The sequence below is a fragment of the Magallana gigas genome, chromosome 1 (genome assembly GCF_963853765.1).
Source record: "Magallana gigas chromosome 1, xbMagGiga1.1, whole genome shotgun sequence".
NCBI classification, from domain to species: Eukaryota; Metazoa; Mollusca; class Bivalvia; order Ostreida; family Ostreidae; genus Magallana; species Magallana gigas.
Window position 1 is genome coordinate 43,948,740 of NC_088853.1, and position 19,693 is coordinate 43,968,432.

Below are 19,693 nucleotides of genomic sequence, written 5' to 3' on the forward strand. Positions count from 1 at the left end.
TATATATATATATAATAAACAAAATTAGAGGTAATTTAAATCTCTGCATAATTACATTTACAAGCCTTCGAAAAAACATTGCATATAGTGTTTATATTGACCCTCATATTAGTTTTCATGACGGTAAGTACTAAGTTTTGTATTACTTTGTTGGGGACGAGTTTTCATTCTGCATATTTTAGACATTGTTCTTTTTCGTCTTTTGTTTAAAAAAAAATTACCAATTAAAACGTTTTTGTGTACAATAATGTGCTTACAATTAATCTACTTGTTAACAACTGTTAATGATATGGCTATTACAACATCTATACATGAAGGAGAAAAGGATGAAATGTGACAGACAGGTTTATTCCAATGTGAGATATACATCACTGGAGTCAACAAATTAAAAGTCAAAAATTATAATTAACAATTATTAATGCAGTTTTATCTTACAATATTATCTTAACAAGTAAAGAAGAACAATCAAAATGATGATAAAATGTCTTATTAAATCTTACGACTGTGATATTTTTTTTAAATCATTTTGATATTAATAAAATGTAAGTTTGATATAATACTAATTTTAGGTAATTATATTTTCTTCTGTATATTTTCTTTAAAATAAGTTAGCATGTAATACTTTATTGGTAAGAAAATATCGCATAGCAATTAATCATTCACTTCCTATTGAGCTCAGATTTGGGATTTTGATTTTCCTCAATCAAACAAATTTTGATATTTTCTTCATGTTAAACACAGAAGCGACAAAACAGAAATAGGGTGCTAAATATTTCTAACCAAATTACTGAAAAAGTATTAAGCGTATTGAATGGTTTAATGACATAAATACATGTACAACTCACGATTATACAATTAAGATTATAGATTATGTTGTATTGAAACCCAAAAGATTTCATCAGTAGAATGTCTTTTGATATTTGAATATTTAATGCACCTGACACATAGATTATATTTTTGTTCCTCAGTATATTACGGACTTCATCTTGTTGTGTGGTATTAATTGACAGAAACAAACTATTTCTATTGCATTTATAAACTATCATCACTGCAAAAACACATGCTATTAGGCTTAATTCTTCGACATAATTCATAAGTCATTTCAGCAAATTGAACCTAAGATCTGGATATTGACAGGTGAAGATAGCAGAGAAGGACAAACGCAAACAGCTTTTTCGGTAGGTAACATGGGATTTTTCGAATGCAATAGGATAGAGAAGTTGACAATATACAGACGCCAGTTCAAAGGGGCTTGGAGCTGTCATATCAAGAACAGTACGGGAAATTAAAGGTAATTTCATATACCAGCCGTGGATTGAGACCCGGTGAAAAAAATAATCCAGCACACAAGATGGAGTGTTTGGCTTTGAAGTGGGTGGTTTGCGACAAACTTCACGATAACTTATATGGCAGTCAGTTTCAGGTAGTCACAAATAACAACCCCTTGACTAATATCTTATCCAAAGCCATGTTGGATCCTACAGGTCAAAATTAAAGTGGGTTGCTGCCAATGCCAACTATAACTTCAAGATATCTTACAGAAGTGGACATTTGAATGGTGAACACCTTGTGTCAAGCTGCAAGCATTCAGTTACCATATTGTCAGATAATCTCGGAGGAGGGTTCAACTCAAACGGCCGATGGGGAGGGGTTCAATACTGACACACTCAACACCAATGACTGGATGGATGAGCAGTCCAGAGATGAAAATGTACATCGAGTTGTCCAAACCCCGAGAAGCAGTTTCCGCTCAAAGGAAGGAAATGTGAAGAGGGGATATATAGAGGTGCAGAAGTATCTACGGATTTTTAAGAAGCTCAAAATAGTCAATGGAATCTTGTGTAAAATCGCTATTCATTGAGATAGGAAATTCTGACAGTTGGTTGTCCCACTGAGTTTTACAGTGGTAGCATTGCAAGGAATCCACAATGATGTTGGACATCCCGGAGAAGATAAGACCTCATGGTTAGCCAGGAAGCGTTTCTAGTGGCCAGGAATGGAAAGGTATATCAGCAATCATATAGAAACTTGTAGCAGATGCCTTTGCAGTAAGACCCCAGTTAGGCCTGCAGCTAAGCTTATACCAATTGCCTCGACTAGACCAATAAAATTAGTCTACATAGATTTTTTTTAGCATAAAGCAATCGAAAGGTGCATTTGAAAATAGCCTGGTAATAACTGACTATTTTAGCAGATTTGCTCAAGCTAAACCTTGCAAAAATCAAACAGCTTACACTACTGCTATAGTTTTGTATGATAACTTCTTTATCCACTATAGCTTTCCTGAAAAAAATTACACAGTAACCAAGGGCGAATTTTATAATCAAAGGTCACTAAAGAACTTTGTAAGCTCCTAGAAATCACGAAAACCAAAATTACGCCGTATCATTCCTGAGGAAATGGTTCCGCTAAAAGGTTTAATCAAACACTGATTAAAATGCTCTCAACTTTGAGTGTGGATCAGAAATCCGACTGGAAATCTCATGTTGCACCTTTGTTACATGTTTATAATGCCACTAAGAGTGATGCTACTGGATACACTCCCGATTATTTGATGTTCGGAATTGACTCAGACTTAAAGGAAGGTGACCATCATATTTAATTACTTAAGTACAAAAACTCAGCGATATGATGAATGTAGCATACAAATTAGCCTTAAAGGAAGAATTTTTGAAAAAAATGAGAACATTTTGATCAGGGAATTGGATTTAACAAGCTTGAAATATTGATAGTTTTAGTTAGGAATGTTGGATTAAAGGAAAGCGCAAACTAGTCGTCAAATGGGATTCAGATATTTATGGTATCAAAGACATCCAATTATTTAGACATTTCTGTTTTCAAGGTACAAAGTACCACTTGCCGAAAAACTACAACATTACATAAAACTGTACACTTACACGCAAACTCAAAACAAATGGTATATCGCAAAAACATAGTTAATAACATATTCCTGGTTACATACTCCCCCTCTTGGCTAAAATGGCGCGTAACATTTCTAGAAGAGTATGCTGTTATAAATATACATCCAAAAAACACAAATCAAAATTCAAATTAAATCATTTGGGGAGAAAGGATCAAATATTCATAATTTGATATTAATATTACAAAAGGCGATGATTATATAATCATTGTCTTCTGGTTTTATTTGTAATTTTATTTGGGATTTTAAAAAACGGCGACAATAATGGCAAAGTGCAAATTACATCTTCTGTCTAGTGTTACTTTATACAGAGTGGACTCATGTAATAAATACTGATGTTAATTTTATAATCGTTAATTTGAACAGATATGGATTAATTTATTTTGGGGTCAAAACCAAGAATACTGTTCAGGTGTATAAAAAAATTCATTGACAAAACAAATCACTAGACGTAGCGAATACGTTGTAGTTAAATACTTGGTAATAAACATTTAAAACGTATTGAAATATGTAGGAATTCTTTGATTAACAAAATCAGTTAGATTTTAAGTTTTTACCGAATTATTTTTTACATCTTTTTATTATATATGCATTGAATTTCATAGGACATTAAAATTATGACAAAGAGAAAACGATTTTAAAAGAAACAAAATGAAAAAGAAATTCCCCCTTTTCTGTTCCAAATTCACAAAGGCTGATGACCATTATGACATAATTAACCTGACCGAAATCTAATTAACACAAACAAGGAAAACACTTTAATTGGTGTGCATAACATGCACGGATTATTTCTTAGGGTTCATTGAGATCCTGTTTCAGTACGATTTTCCCAATTAATAATTCTCACTTTGCTTTATCAAGTTAAAATGCATTAAAATTATGTTAGATATAAAGACATTGATAAAAATTAATGTTAAAACTAGCTTTTTATTTGAAACAAAACGATAAAATTAGCCTTCCAAAAGTACAGCATGTGAAATTACCTTGCACATTAAAAACACCATCTTATCAAAGAATTGGTTCAGTGGTGTAAATGTAATTATCAAATGCGCAGATAACACTGGTTCAAACACTAGTAAACTGCACTTATTTTCCTTTACGGATCAGGGTCTATACAGCTCTTTATAACCCGATACGTTATCACATAGGTATCGTAAAAAAGAATATTCACTTGTGTTTAAATACACCACAAATGACACTTTTGAAATCAACACGCCATCTTCTGTTACTGCTTTAGCATAAAATATGACATATGGTGTATCAAAACTGCTTCTTAGTAATACAAGGTTGCATATGTGTTACGCAAACGTAATCAATTGCATGAGTATATGTTTGCTTCAAGGATGGAGGATATGAATTTCCAGGGTATGGGAAAAACTATCCACACAATGATGGACTGTACCCTCCATATCCAGTACGCCACGGCCCAACATATCCACCAACAGGCTCTAACTATCCATTCCTGGATATTCATATCCATATCTGATCTAATCTTCCTCCAAGTAAGAACAATTTGTGACACAATACATATAAGCAGAACTTTTAATCTCACCATGTTGTATATTAAATAGTTATGAATATCTTTAAAGATTGCGGTGAACAAATGTGGCTTGTATTCCGGAAATTTGCATGCCTTCATTTTGAACTTGTCCAAATTTTCCACAAGCGGTGTGCGTGTGAGTATCTATCTATCTATTTTTTATTGTCTGTCTTTATAAATTCAAATAAATGAAGCGGGCAGTTTATTAATGTATTTTTAGCAAGAGTCATTCCCCTTTGATTTATTGATTTTTGATAATTTAGTTAATGTTTCCTATAATTAGCAAAAGTGTGATGATTACTTTTTGTATACAATAATAAATATTCTTTGCAATTAAATTGTTATGCATAAGTAGTTTTAGGTTAGGTCCGCTTTAGCGGGTTATGTTATTTTTTTCTGCAATGATCGCCACCTTCATTACCCGAATGAATCATCAAAGAAAGCATATTATTGTTTATATTAACATCTTTCTTTTAGCTAATTGATAAATAGATTATGAAAAGTAAGTAAAATTTACTAAATTACTGTTAATGTACGTAAGTACGTTAGCTAAAAGAAACAGCCAAATCGTCTCTTGTGAGACTTTGATTCTGACATCGTCATGATTATTTCGTGCAGTCCGTGATTTTTCCTAGGTCGTTGTAGGTTTGGACCAATCGATAAACAGGGCGTGTCAATATCTGTCCTGTCATTTTCTTGTCAGTTTCAGCCGCTGGAGATTTCGACCAATCGATAAACAGGGCGTGTAGATTTCAGTCTGGCTGTTTCTATAGAGCTATGAATTGACTATAAGTTTCCGTAAGAAATAGAAGGAATAATACTTGTTGGATGTAAATATAATGTCATAAACATAATGTCATTTACAGTATTACTGTTTTCATTCGATGAGATTCAGATATAATTCAATCAATCGTTTTAGTCAGTACTAAAAACCCTACCATTCCCGTTTTACCTATGAATTATCGTCTTTACGAAATCGAATCGTCTTATATTATATTGCGAGTGGAGAAAAATGAAAAATTAATATCTTGTTTAGGGGATACTGTAATGGTTGTTTGGCTCAATTTTTCATCGGAAAAGTTTACGTAGCCCGTACTTTGACCAACTACCCCAGGAACAATTAACAGAAAGTATAAGTCATTGATTGGCTCTGTGTTAATGCATGCACTTTGTTATTGCTTAATTAACAAAGTGTCGTTTACAATATTACTATATTCACTCCACGCCAACTGATTTCGAAGGTTCTTGGGCAGACATAGGCCGCATTTTACTAAATTGGCTTTATGTTTTCAAAAGCAGCTAATGGCAAGGATCCGATCAATCGAGTCGTTTTAAAATACACACCCGAAAAACCTTTTAAAGATGCGCTCCATGCTTTAGGATTCTGTCATGGTCAGTTTTGTATTGTATTGTTTATTACCAAGAATCATACGATTCAAAGGTTTAACATATATACATAAGTGAACAAACATATGAAAACAATTTTTAAAAACAAAAACAAAAAAGAAAGACCATCACAATCTTGTATTAGACTGCGTGTACACATAGCAGTCTGCAAAATTTACATAACAGAAGTAAACAGGATAATGAAGAGTATATTATCAAAACAAAAACTAATTATAATTTTATCGTAATTTTGTGCATTTATTTTCCCAAATTGCACAACTCTTTGATATTCTTTGTTGAAAGTAATTGAATAAGTTTAAAAACAGAAGGCGTTTCATAATAATATTTTTTTTACATACAACTTTCTTATTTCTTTATAAAATGGACAGATTAAAATAAAATGAAACTCATCTTCAATCTGTGATAGTGAACATAGTTTACAAACTCTCTCATTTCTATGGATATTATAAAATCTGCCACGCTCAATCTCGAGTTGATGAGAGGATAAACGGTATTTACTTATAAATTGAACATATACAGTTGGTATTGGTTTTGTTAAATATTCTTGTACTTCAAAATTATAACATAAGTGCTTATACATTGTACATTTGGGAGAATTTTCAAAGTAGCCATGTCCTTCTTGTATAAACATGTCGGTCAACCTCTGCTTCACTTCATGTAGGAATACATGTTCATTAAATTGTTCTTTACAGTTCCATATATATCCAAAACCTAAATTGTTAATCAATTGTTTTATGTATGAGAGCCAACAATTAGAGGCTAACTGTGTTTCACATTCATTTACCATATCTTGGTATATATTGCTTAAAATACAATTATCACTATTCTTTAACTTTAACCAATATTTCAACATTCTATAATTTCTATCCAACTGCAGTGGTTTACGACCTAATTCAAAATACACCATCATTGATGTAACACTTTTCTTAACACATAATAACTTCTTATAAAAATCTAAATGTATACTTTCTAATTCACTTGCTGGGTGCTGTCCCCATAATTCACAACCATAATGTACTATGCTACCAATGTATGTGTCAAACAGTGACAATTTTGTATTAACATTCAATTGTAATGGCTTCATTTTGGACAATAAACAATACATCGCTTTTCTACTTTGTAATGCTAAAACGCTTTGCGTTTTATGAAAACTGCCATTAAAATTCAAAGTTATACCAAGATAATTGAAGTTGTCAACAATATCAATACATTCATTGTTATAATTCCAACAATAATTATTTTTTAACCTTCCACCTTTTCTAAATACAACAATTTTTGTTTTATCTACATTAACTTTTAACTTCCACATGGATGTATATTGCTGTATACAATCCAGCATATTTTGTAAACCTTGCTCTGTCTCTGAAAAAAGTACAGTGTCGCTTGCATACATAATTAAGAATAAAGCAATATCTCTAATTTCAACAGGTAGACACATCTCCTTTATGAATTCAATTTCAAAATCATTTACGTACAAGGAAAATAAGAAAGGAGACAGAGACTCACCCTGCATCAAACACTCGAGACAATAAAAAAACTCGGATATATGATTTTGATATTTTACACATGACTTTATGTTACTATACATAGACTTTATAATGTTTAACATACGACAATCAACACCACTTCTTGCTAATTTAAAAAACATTAGATTTCTATCAATTTTGTCAAAAGCCTTTTGATAATCTACAAAACAGCAAAATATTTTTTTCCTCTTTGCAATACTTCGACTAATCAACCAATGTAAAATAAAAATTGCATCTGTTGTACTATGTCCAGCTCTAAAGCCAAATTGAGCATCAGTGATTACATTATATGCCTTGGACCAATTACATAATCTGTCGTTCAATAGAGATGTAAATATTTTAGATAGACAGCTTACAAGTAACAGTCCACAGAGTCTCCTTTTTTATAAATAGGAGTTATAATACCTTCCGACCATATTTGGGGAAAGATGCCGGAAGAAAAAACAATATTAAATAAGTCAACTAAGTATGTAGTAAGATAGTCACCAAACGCAATAAAATATTCATTCAAAAGATTGTCCATTCCTGGAGACTTGTCCTTTTTCAAACGTTTTATGACGCGAGTTACCTCCTCTGTTGTTATTGGACCGTTAAGTTCGGGGTACGAAGAAGTGTCCGTTTCAGCGAATGTTTCCTGATCGGAGTAGGTGTAAATACTTACTTGATTACAGTACTTGATTAGAATTTTGTTGACAAGAGCAGTGGAGCATATTAAACAGCAGACAATGATGACAACGACTTATCACTAATGTGAAAGCTGTTTTTTAACTATAGAATATTAAAAGTGGGGGGTTTGAAATTTTGACCGGTACATATTGTAGATTTCACTTTGATGTTAATTTGTGTAAACACTTAATCCAATTTTCACACATATAAAGTGAATTAAGACTAGTATATCAAACACGACTGTATACACCGAAGGAGGGTTTTAAACTCAAATATAAACCGCTTTAACAATATTATACGTAGCGTTATGCAGTACATACAGGAACGTTTGGGGCTGGCTGAATTCAGAATACTTAAAAACGATAATTTGTGGTGTAACAAATAACATCAGATTTTATAAGAGTAAGTTTCAACTTTTGTCATGAGATAATGAGTGTGTTTACATAGTAACCGTTATCAAACAAACCTTTACTTGAACTTAAATTAAAAATGCCAAAATCAAAATAAAATTTAAAAACCATTTCCACAAGCATAAAGTATTGCATTCGCATTTTTAGCAAATAAAGCATCATGAAACAAAATTTTATCAAAATTAATAGTTTGTAACTATTTGATTTGATTTTCTTTTTTTTCTAGTATGTTATTCATAGCATAGACTTTTACAGTTATTGCCTATGTCAAAGAGATGCCGCGGCAATTATAATCCAGGAAATAATATAAGAAATAAAGAACGAGTTTTCATAAATGTCGCAAAATAACCTCCAAAGTCAAATAATGTTTTGAAAAAAAGTAGATTTTAATTGAAAAAAATAAATCATTGAAATATTTTGTAAGAATCTGTCACAAAATTGACAGAATTCATCCGAATGCCTTCCGCATGGTAAATGTTGTTGGGGTTTTTCTATTAAAATTAATTAATCAACACTGGTTTGTTTACGTTATTCCTACTTGTGTACCCACATTTCTGAATTGATAGAACATATCACTTTGAGATTGTTTGATTTGTTCTAGCGCAATTTTTTTTTTATCAAAATCTAGATTTAGCGGACTTTTAGTCCAATAACATTTTCCTAAACCACGAGCTATTATTAGTAATACAACTACCTAATATTGATCAAGTTTCAACTCAATTCTTTTCATCTTTCCATATGTTCTAAGAATATTCATCTGAATCCAAGTCTACTGATTAACTTATTATAAACCTGCATGTTATATTTTTTTAACGTTCTGGGGAATGTGCGGTCATCTTGTACATTTTAGGAACAAGACAATGTCTTTTTAATCACTTAAAACAACTGTTGAACTGCGCAGCTACAGCTTTTTTTTAAGATTTAAAGATCTGAAAAAATATGAAGGGGGTTCATCGGTGTCCTTTCTACAACCATCGATATTTTGTTCTTATATGCATACTTATCACACAAAATGATATGTAGAACCTCATATTTATTGCTTTTTGGCAACATGTTTGGCCAGCTTCGGGTAGACACAAGCCAGTTCAAGAAATCTTTACATTTTTTTCCTCAAATGCAAAAGATGGCCGCATATCCTCCTTCAGTTCGTTCATAAAAGTGTGTATACACGTGAAAAAAAATGTTCAATGAATTCATCAAGCCAATTAATTAAGTATACATAAATACACGGTAAATAAACGTTCTATCATAATGATCGGCGTCGCTTAATCAATTCATTTAACTTAAATATGTCTCTAATCTTCAAATAAAAATACTAGTATTTGTTTAAAGCGTTCAAATGTTATATCATATTCTCTCTTACACTAAGGTATGAAAATGTTTTTAAAGTGTAAAAAGGTATTTTTTTAGAGGTGTGAATCATTATATTATTGTTTTCAATATTCAAGTAAATGATTGCAAGGAACAACTATTTTATAATTTTAGGCTTTTAGTTTCATTGAAGAATTTCAGATTTTTGTGTAAAAAATCAATTTTAATAATCTTTGATGCAAACTAAATGAAAGTCATTTCTTGATGTAACGAAAACGCAAAAATAACTATAAACAACTTAAACCTTATTGATTTTATTTTGTCTTCAAATGCCATAAGTTATTGTTCTCTGTCATATTAAATTATAAGCAGTCATAATCCCTCAATCTAACTCCATTACATATTGGTTTCAATACATTGAAGTTCATACAACGTATTGACTGTAAAAGCAAGACATTATTACAACGTATTGATTGTAAAAGCAAGCCATTTTTTACTTGTCTGATTGGCAACACTTCAGATAAATAAAATAGCCTTTAAGCATCTTCTTGGTTATCGCATAGCGGTGTAATGTGTTTATTTCCAATAAAGAATCGTGCAACGCAGCCATTACAATAATCTCTGTAAAAGCAAAGTAAAATACATGAAAAAATCAGCTCTCTCTCTCTCTCTCTCTCTTTCTCTCAGAATCAATATTGTTTCTCCCTATATATTTACCTGCATGTTGCGTAAGGAAATCTTATACACCGCGTAAAAAAACAGGGGGAAAAACGGCAGAACAGTCCGGTGTCGCACACTGAAATGAGAACGAGGTAAAAATATGAAACAAATGACGCAGACGCTGTGGTTTATCTTTTATTTTAAGTCACTGGGATGTAACATGTCGATGTAAGTTTTGAAAAAACAATTGTTTATTGATAATACGTCGTCGATATACCAGAATGTTGAGTTGAAGACGACAGCGAGTAATTTGTTTTTCACGTACACGTTTTTGGAAAAAAATTCTTCTTCATAAGAATACAAAAATAGGTCTGCTAACAATTGGGCATATTTGGTACCAATGGGAATTCCAACACATTATTGGAAGACTCAATTCATATTGAGCTTTAAGGGTTTGTTATATTCGTTTTGGTATAAATTAAACGCGTGGCTGTTGTCTACAGTTAATAATGCAAATTTGTTTGGTCAAATATACAATGATTGTCAATTTTTATACAAGTTTTTGGGGACATCATTTCTTGATTTTCGATATGTATATCAAAATAAATATCATGTTCCATTGTTTGCTTAGAAGTATTAAAACTAAGGTATTCTCTGCATAAAAATAGGCGGAAATTGAGCCATTAAATAATATTTGGTTTTTACTGTCACAAAGGTTGAGAACACAAACATTGGTAAATATTCATATTAATTACTGAATATAAAAACTGAATTTTATCTCACTCCTCACGTTTTGATCTCATTGCGCAGACGTTCATTATATTTTAAAGGAATATAATTTTATTAATTTTAACCTCAAAGAAAAATTAACAACGAAATTATTGTATTATTTGCTTTGGATCAGCTGTCTATAAAATTCTTAATCATGTAAACAATAAATTATCTGCTATTAATACACCAATGAATCAAGTGATGTTAATGTTGAATCATGATATGATTTCTTGATGATATTAATTAATACTGAATGAATCCACAATTAACCACATGATAACTCTTCCAACTGAACTAAATAATACCTCTATCTCACACCTTGTTAAAACTTGTAAAACCATTCATTCACTCTTTCTTAAATATCAACCAATCATACAACTCTCACATGACTCATTAACATATTTGACCTTTCACACTCCAAACTCAACCAATGAACGTAAACCACCATAAATATGAATGAAATTTGAAAACGTAGTAAATTCCAGTGATCTGTAATTCACTATGTTTATAGACGATGACGAAAATGATATATGAATATTAGTAAATTATATATCAGTATATGAAAATAAATATTGGATCAATGAATAATTCACCCTGTAACAGATAGGTTTGTGACACGTTCAATAGGTCCTGTGTGACTTGTACAAAACAAAATTTTGAGAGAGTGACAGACGTTGAGCATAAAATCATGCAAATATACAGTAAATGTCGTAATTTTTTTAGGCCAAACTTTGCGAGAGTTTTACCTTCGATGCCATATATCTAAAATTTGACATCACTGACCACCATGTTTTATTATGTCAAAATGATACTGAATACATATCTAGGCAAACTGGATTAATCTCATAAAATTAATTGTACTATTTAAGTGTGTCAATTATGCATAATTAAAGACAATAGAGAGGTTGAGATTTTAAACGTGTACGGGTACGCGTACGTGTGTTAAAACTACACGTACACGTACTCGTTTTTGTAATTTATCAGTTGAGATTTCTTAACTTGTAAGATATAAATGTGTACGTAAATCGACGCAGTTTTGTGACATGAATTTATTTAGTTAATTCAAAATTAATGGTAAATTTCTTATCAATTTTCATGCAAATGAAGTTTAAAAATCTATATAATGTATCACAAGAATACATTCACTCATTAATAAGATTTTATTTGTTGTAAAAAGCTACACGTTTGTACTTACGTGTAGACGACACTCTACAAGTTTAGAGAACGTGTAGAAACCATGTCGTCACAAAAACTGATGACGTAATACGCGAAGAATTTAGGTGATTCCCCTAGTTCACGTACACGTACCCGAACACGTTTGAAATCTCAACCTCTCTAATATTTCAAAAAAGTTTGCCTAATCAAAAATACTGACAACAAATCCTAATCAGGCTGAAATCGCATTTTATGTGCAAAAGGTCAAATTAAATTGGCCATAAGTCAAAAGGATGAACACTGACCTCCCATTATCTTTAAAGTTTTAAAGTGTATGGTTATCTAATGATTTTGCATGAATCGTTTCATATCAATTTAAAACAAACTTACTCTCCGGCAAATCCAGTGGGTAATCAGGAGACAAGGAGAATGCTACCTTCAAAAGCAATTCAAAAATATATATGTCTTAAGAGTTTGAAGGAAAAACACGAATACTAAAGTACTCCGCGATATATTTAGTACTTTTGGGCAGAGAGAGAGAGAGAGAGAGAGAGAGAGAGAGAGAGAGAGAGAGAGAGAGACTTGTTGAAAATACATATAGAGTAGTATTAGTCATTGATCAATTCTGAATGCAAATATTTTAACTTTGAAAAATGAAAAAAAATAATATAATGCTTAAACAAAACATAGCTACCTGTAAAGTCATCACAGCTATTGCGAATAGTCCTGTTATAAACATCTTTATAGTTTGATAGAAATAATTTGTGCTTGTATGTTAAATTTATCTGCCTTAAAATACGACATGTAATGCTTTGCAGGAAGTTTTTACATGCATATTTTATTCCAAATCCTTAAATCGCAAATGTTTATTATGACATAATTTTGATAAATTACCTATCATTCATCCATTTGTGTGCATATCACGCCCGGTTGATTTAAAGATAAAATTAAATATACAACACGATGGTTCAAGTAGTACATTAATTAAACTTTTTAATTTTTTAATTAATTCAGCGCAGATAACACTGATTAAAATATACAGCACAAATTTCTCTTCTTTTATAAGTCTGAATCTTTAACTTCTTAATCAGCAATAAACTCGCCCATATATTGCTCAATGAGCTATTTTCTTGTTTAAGAAATATTGAACCGTATTTTTATCAACCACTCGGCTTAAGTCACGGCTCGGGGTCTTTTATCGCATAAGTATCGTTAAAAATGCTATCCATTTGTGTTTTGTTTCATCACAATTGACTATTTGTAGTTAAGACGCCATGCGCTGTTATAAAAGCATGGCACATGACTAATCAAAATTACTATATGATAGTCAATATCCAAATTTGCCTTCTTTGCATTGTGCACCGCTATAATTCCAATACGGCCATAAGTAAAAAGATATTTAAAACTTTTCTGGTGATATTTTTTTCTAATTCAGAGTCTCAACTTTCAATTTAAAAAGAAAAAAAAAGAAGAGAAGGAAACAAGCCCTTTAGTCTAAATCATTTTCTGAGAATATAAAACAGATCAATCGAAAAACAATGATAGAGATTTAACTGGACGATATTTTATCTTAAACATTATTTTGAGAGGTTTGTTTAAGGCAAATTTTTTTTTCAATAAAGTGATATTTATGCAATCAGAAAAATGTGAATCATTGTTTAATTTATTGACATTACTGTACATGCTCTGCTTAAACAACTTCTGTTTGATCTTTATTTTTCTTACCCATGGCTTAAAAAAATGGAATATGGCCAATGCTATTACTAAATATAGAAAAAAAGAACTCGGATTAAACATTAAATGTTGATTGATATTAAATAAAGCGTGCTATTATTCTAAACACACAACCGTAGTGTAGGTTACTTCCCCTTACTTAGATACAGATCGCTTTTTTGCGCTATTTTTGAATTATCATTTTTCAATTTTCAGCGATAAAAAAAATATTAAGACGTGTAAGGTGATGCTTTATAAGTTTATTTGTTATTTTATCGTTATTTCACAAACTAGTCTTAGTTTAAAGTCGAGATATTTGGGAATTAGAGATTTTAAATTTGAGGGCAATACACCCCCTTGACGACGGGCTGAGACAGAGAAATATCAGCCCCGAGGGCGATACAGCACTGGTTTCGGTTGCTGTCTCACCTAGTCCAAAACGCGTGTATCAGGGCAGATACTCACTAGGTATATGGTATAATAAATAAGACTAAAACTTGGACATTTTACGTAATGAAAAAAAAAAACAAATGCATGCGGGAAAATGCTTTTCTTTGAAATAAAAAAATATAAATTAAAACACTTATCAAGAATAAAATATAGATTAATGTGTACGTATTTTGTATTTTTGAAAACATAATATTAATATCCTTTTTTGGGGAAATTCCAATGTGTTTCTATATAAAAAAAAATTTAAAACAAAAATCTCTTTGGAAGGAACAATGTCGGTGGTGTTGATTTTGACCCTTGTGGTAAGTTCCAAAGTTTAATTATTCTTTTTGGGGAGATTTGCAGTTTTGCATATTCGGAACTTTGCTCTTTTCTTATTTTTCCAAATTTATTTTTATCAAGAAGAAGGTACGGGTTTTTTTCAGTATATGCCCTAAATTTTACAAGTTGATTAAGTTTCATAAAAATAAATATATAGCATGATTACATGTGTGTATCAAGTTCCAGATTATGCACTTTTTTTAATTATGCAATTCAGCCGTCGCCTACAACGAAATTAATATATTTCATGTGATATCACCTGATATTGTTATGCTGTGAATTTCGTTGTGGGCGACGGCTGCGGACAAAGATTTCTATTTTTATAAAAACAATGAATTGCTATAGAACATACGGGAAAATGCACTTTTTATGACGTCAAAATTATTGTAAAAGTTAAATTATGTAAATATTTATAGATTTCAAGGTTTAACGTATTTATGTGTTAATAAATGTTACATTTCAATATTTGTGATATCTTTAAAAATCGCTTTAAAACAGGGCAAAATTTGACCAAAACTGTATAAAGTTATTTAGCAGTAATAAGTTACATGTATTTGTAAAAGGTGGTGACTGATATATAAATGTACGCCTAAATATGATATGGTTATTAAAACATTACTTTATATACAAGTTATATCAACATACAATACATGAAGGAGAAAAAAATTAAAATGTGACTGGTTAATATATTTTGATGTGAGAAATTTAGAAACTAAGTCGCTACTCTCTTGGTACAACTTTTCATTTTTCCATCTTTGAGAAATGGCTCTTTTTTTCTTTTGTGCTGGAATAGGAAACGTTGGCCTTAGAATAGCTTTTAAACAAAAAATATCGTATCATTTCAGCAAAGGTCCCCCATAGCATTAATATTTGTTTGTTTCCAGCATGGAATATATGTATATATCTAGGAAAATTCAAAGTGTGATTATCATAGTAATCAAGAATCCAATGGTCCGATAATCATGCCAAACTCCAATGGTTTGAAACGCCAAAGTTCGATGGTTTGCACATGGTCGCAAAAATCCGAGGGTGAGATTCGCCAAAGTGCGATAGTTTTAAACACACTGCACATTTTTTTCCTTCCTAATAAACACTCTTTGGAATCAAATAGTAGCTATGACGACGAATCAAGAATAAAGAAGGCAACAGTGATGAAAGCGATGTTCCATTTACAGATTCATCAGATTTGATCATCATTTACTTATTAATTCATTTGATTACTCATTAACCACGGTCAATTTTGGCGCAACACATATTTGAATACAACATGAACTTTCTGTTCTCGCATCTTCCGTGCTAAGACCTGTCTTTACTATCACTGTTGGTTAGTGACGGTTGTTGTTGAATTGAAATAAAGTAGCAGTAATAACACCAATAACATATTCTTACAACATTAAATGTTGGCGTGTCAGCCCATCTTACTTTCGCGCAGACCATCGTCCTTGAGCTTGAAAATCGGACTTTTGAGTCTTACATATATATTATATCCTTGTATTAAAATAAAATGTTTTATTATCGGTATCATCTGATGATTCTGAAAGCGTAATCATTATAGTGTTCTATAGATCAAGATGAGAAGACAATTAGTCAAAATAAGGTTCTGTTTATTGTGTCGATAGTTTCAGGGTGTGGAGATGTGTTGTTTTTTCACTGGAGGCAATACTTGCTGATGGACAAAATATTTGCAACGTATATATATATATAATTACATAATTACAATTTTGATAGACAAGTTCAACCGAAAAAGCCATTCCAGACCGACAATTACAACCACTTGCGATTCGAGTTCTTTTTCTGGGAGTCCAGTCAGAAAGTTGAGACGGGAACGTGGATGAGGAAGGAGCAGACATGCTGGAACTTCTAGGGGTGGTTGTTTAAGGAGAGGAGGTAGTGGAAGAGAACAGCATGGGGGTGTTGCAGCTGCTGCACTCCACGAGAGGCAGAGGATATTACAAGTAAGTACTAAAAGAAACATTATTTATCTAAGTCACAGAATTATTGGGTGTTTTCTTGCCTTCGATTTTGACTTGATTTTAATTACATCTATAAATGTATATTTATAATGATAGGCCCGAATTAATGAGATGAAAGATGAAGAAAGCAGACAGCTCTTGTTACAGACTTGAGAAAGGCATCCTAGCATAGAGTCGTTTGAAACTCTTCTGTATAACGCTTTTCCTAAAATTGCATACCGTAATTTCCTTAGTTTAAGCGAGTACTCAACTCCGTGATTCAACCGTTTTTTATCAAATTGCGAGAATATAAAAACGCGAACGTCGAATCTTCATAATAGCTTCATTTACTTTACTTCTGTTTAGAAAACAAAAGCGAGATTTCAAAATCCGAAAGATCTTTTCTCGCAATTTTACGCGGATATTAATCCCAAGCGTATATTTAGGAATCTACAGTAGCAGAGCATACAATGTATCATAGAACTAAGCCTTTCCTTTCCATTTCTCATATCAGAACATACATAACTCATAGCATTGCATATACATTTTGTTGCTTATAAAAGAATTGTGAAAGATATGCGCGATTTAAAGTATTATATTTCAGGGGGCAAACACTGAGGTGCGGGTATAACTGTCTCATAAAAGAATTAAGTTTGACAGTGTCCGTCAGATTTATTTACTGATGGACAATCTATATACATGTATATATATCTGTATATATACACACACTAAAAACGGTCAATATTGCAGGCAAATGTAGTCTCAGACCTGGACAACTGTCGGTCATTAGTAGTGTCTGGATGACTTTCTACAAAAGATAATAATTAATTAACTGTTCGTCAACAAAAAAAAAAAACAAACCTAGGGTTTTAAACTTCAAAATAACGAATTCTACTTATATTGCACGGCTTTCTAGTATTTAACTTATTTGTTCTGTCTATAAGGTTATAATACTTAAACTAAATAAACTTATCCAAACCAAATAGATAATCATTAGGTCATTATTCAAATATACCTGTCTTGTTGTCTTTTCGGATTAAATACGTGTAAACGCACACGATGTTATTGTAGTGCGATCCAACCAGTAGACGATGTTTGTTGACATCAAAACCAAGACTGAATGGATTAATTGTCAAATGTGATTTTGTCAGCAAGTATGAAAGAAACTGACCGTCTTGGTCTAACATCTGTACTGTACTAGTCAAACGATCACACAACAGGATATGTGACAGCGAGTCAACACAAATTCCACACGGCTCTAGCTGAGATCCTAAAGGATGTCCCGTGTAGGAGAAGCGAAATTGACCTCCGCGATCTGTCACTATTATAGCACCAGTACCCAAAAAGCCAAAGTCAGACACTACGATATCCCCATTATTGTTTTCTGTTATATAGTTAGGATGGTGGTACAATTCCAGTCCATCTTGGTCGTGTTGTATAGTTTGTGCAAGGTGTCCGGTTTGGCTGTACCGGGTTACTTTGCCTACCCAATGATCAACCTTATACATTCCGACTAGTAGATCTTCAGTAGACGGAGACCAGTATACACACCAGAATCTCCAAGTAACGTCTGTTCTCTTAATAAACGCAGTTGTTGATTTCAAATCAATTGACGTTTTAATGATGTTGAAATATCTGTCTACAAAAATTAATTCACCTTTACTTGTCACGGTATGCATCCCACTGCAATAATTGATACACAATTTTTTTCACATGACGAAAATTATTACGTGGTATGCTTGTCAAGATGAGTTTTTTTTGTTCACTGGCCCAAATCTTGTGAGATGTCACACAAGAAATGTGACGACAATAATTGATTCCTCTCACTTCAAAAGAGTGGTGTAGCTTAGGGGTAGACATCATTTCAAGCAAACAATCATTTCCTTCTAGTGGATTTTCTGCGTTTCTGGATTGCATTTCATTCCTTGATTCACTCTCATCAGTAGTTGCTAAATTTGGTTCTAAAACATTAGACAGCTCATGATAATTATTTTTGTAACATATAAGAAGATTAACGTATTACCAATGTTTTTGCAATTTGTAGATGATTAATTTTTCCTGAAGGATTGATCATTATTTATTGATATTTTAAATTTTTCTTTTTATTATTTTTTTATTTATTTTATTACTGACGATTACAGAATTATTGACGAAACATATATATCATTAACATATGTGTATTTGAAGAAAAAATCGAACAAAAGGTTTACCATTCCCAGCGTCCACTCGAGTAATGTGTCTATACATACTCATCTTATTGTTGTTACGCAAAGTTGATCCGACCAGAAGACGGTAAGTGTTAAAATCATAGCTAAGACTATATGGTCTAAAGATTCCTGGTGGTCTTATCAGTAAATTTGATAAAAACTGTCCGTTTTTGTCCACGATTTGTACTGTGTCGGTTATATCATCACATACTAAGATGTGTGACAAATGGTCGGTACAGATTCCTCGTGGATGTAGTCCTGATCCTGATGGATGTCCTGTGTAGGAAAAACGAAACCGACCTTCAATGCCTGTGACCACTACAGCACCAACGTCAACCACAACGATATCACCATTGTTGTTCTCTGTTATCGTCCTAGGCATTTTATATATGTTTAACCCTTCATTATCGTGCATTATTGTTTGTTTAAGTTGTCCGGTCTGGTTGTAACGGGTAACTTTACCTTTATATGTGTATCCTTTCTCCAAAGACCACCCGACAAGTAAATTCTCAGTAGACGCTGACCAAAACACAGACCGTGGATGGAAATCGTAATTTTTTCCCTCTATAAATGAAGTGGTTGTTTTCATACCATTTGATAATTTCTTGATGCTTGAATTGACATCAATATAAATCAATTCATTGCCATTGTTTGCAGGGCAAAAGTCTATTACCGAACCACATA

The 19,693-nt window shown here is 32.0% G+C and overlaps 1 long non-coding RNA gene across 1 annotated transcript; it reads right to left on the reverse strand.

The window, feature by feature from the left end:
* Nucleotides 1–10,088: 10,088 nt before the first annotated feature.
* On the reverse strand, nucleotides 10,089–13,194 carry LOC136273829 (uncharacterized). The gene is made up of 4 exons (XR_010712086.1): nucleotides 13,061–13,194; nucleotides 12,757–12,802; nucleotides 10,498–10,576; nucleotides 10,089–10,401 (listed from the first exon to the last, which is right to left on the reverse strand). It is a non-coding gene; the product is annotated as an uncharacterized lncRNA (long non-coding RNA).
* Between the last annotated feature and the right edge of the window lie 6,499 nt (nucleotides 13,195–19,693).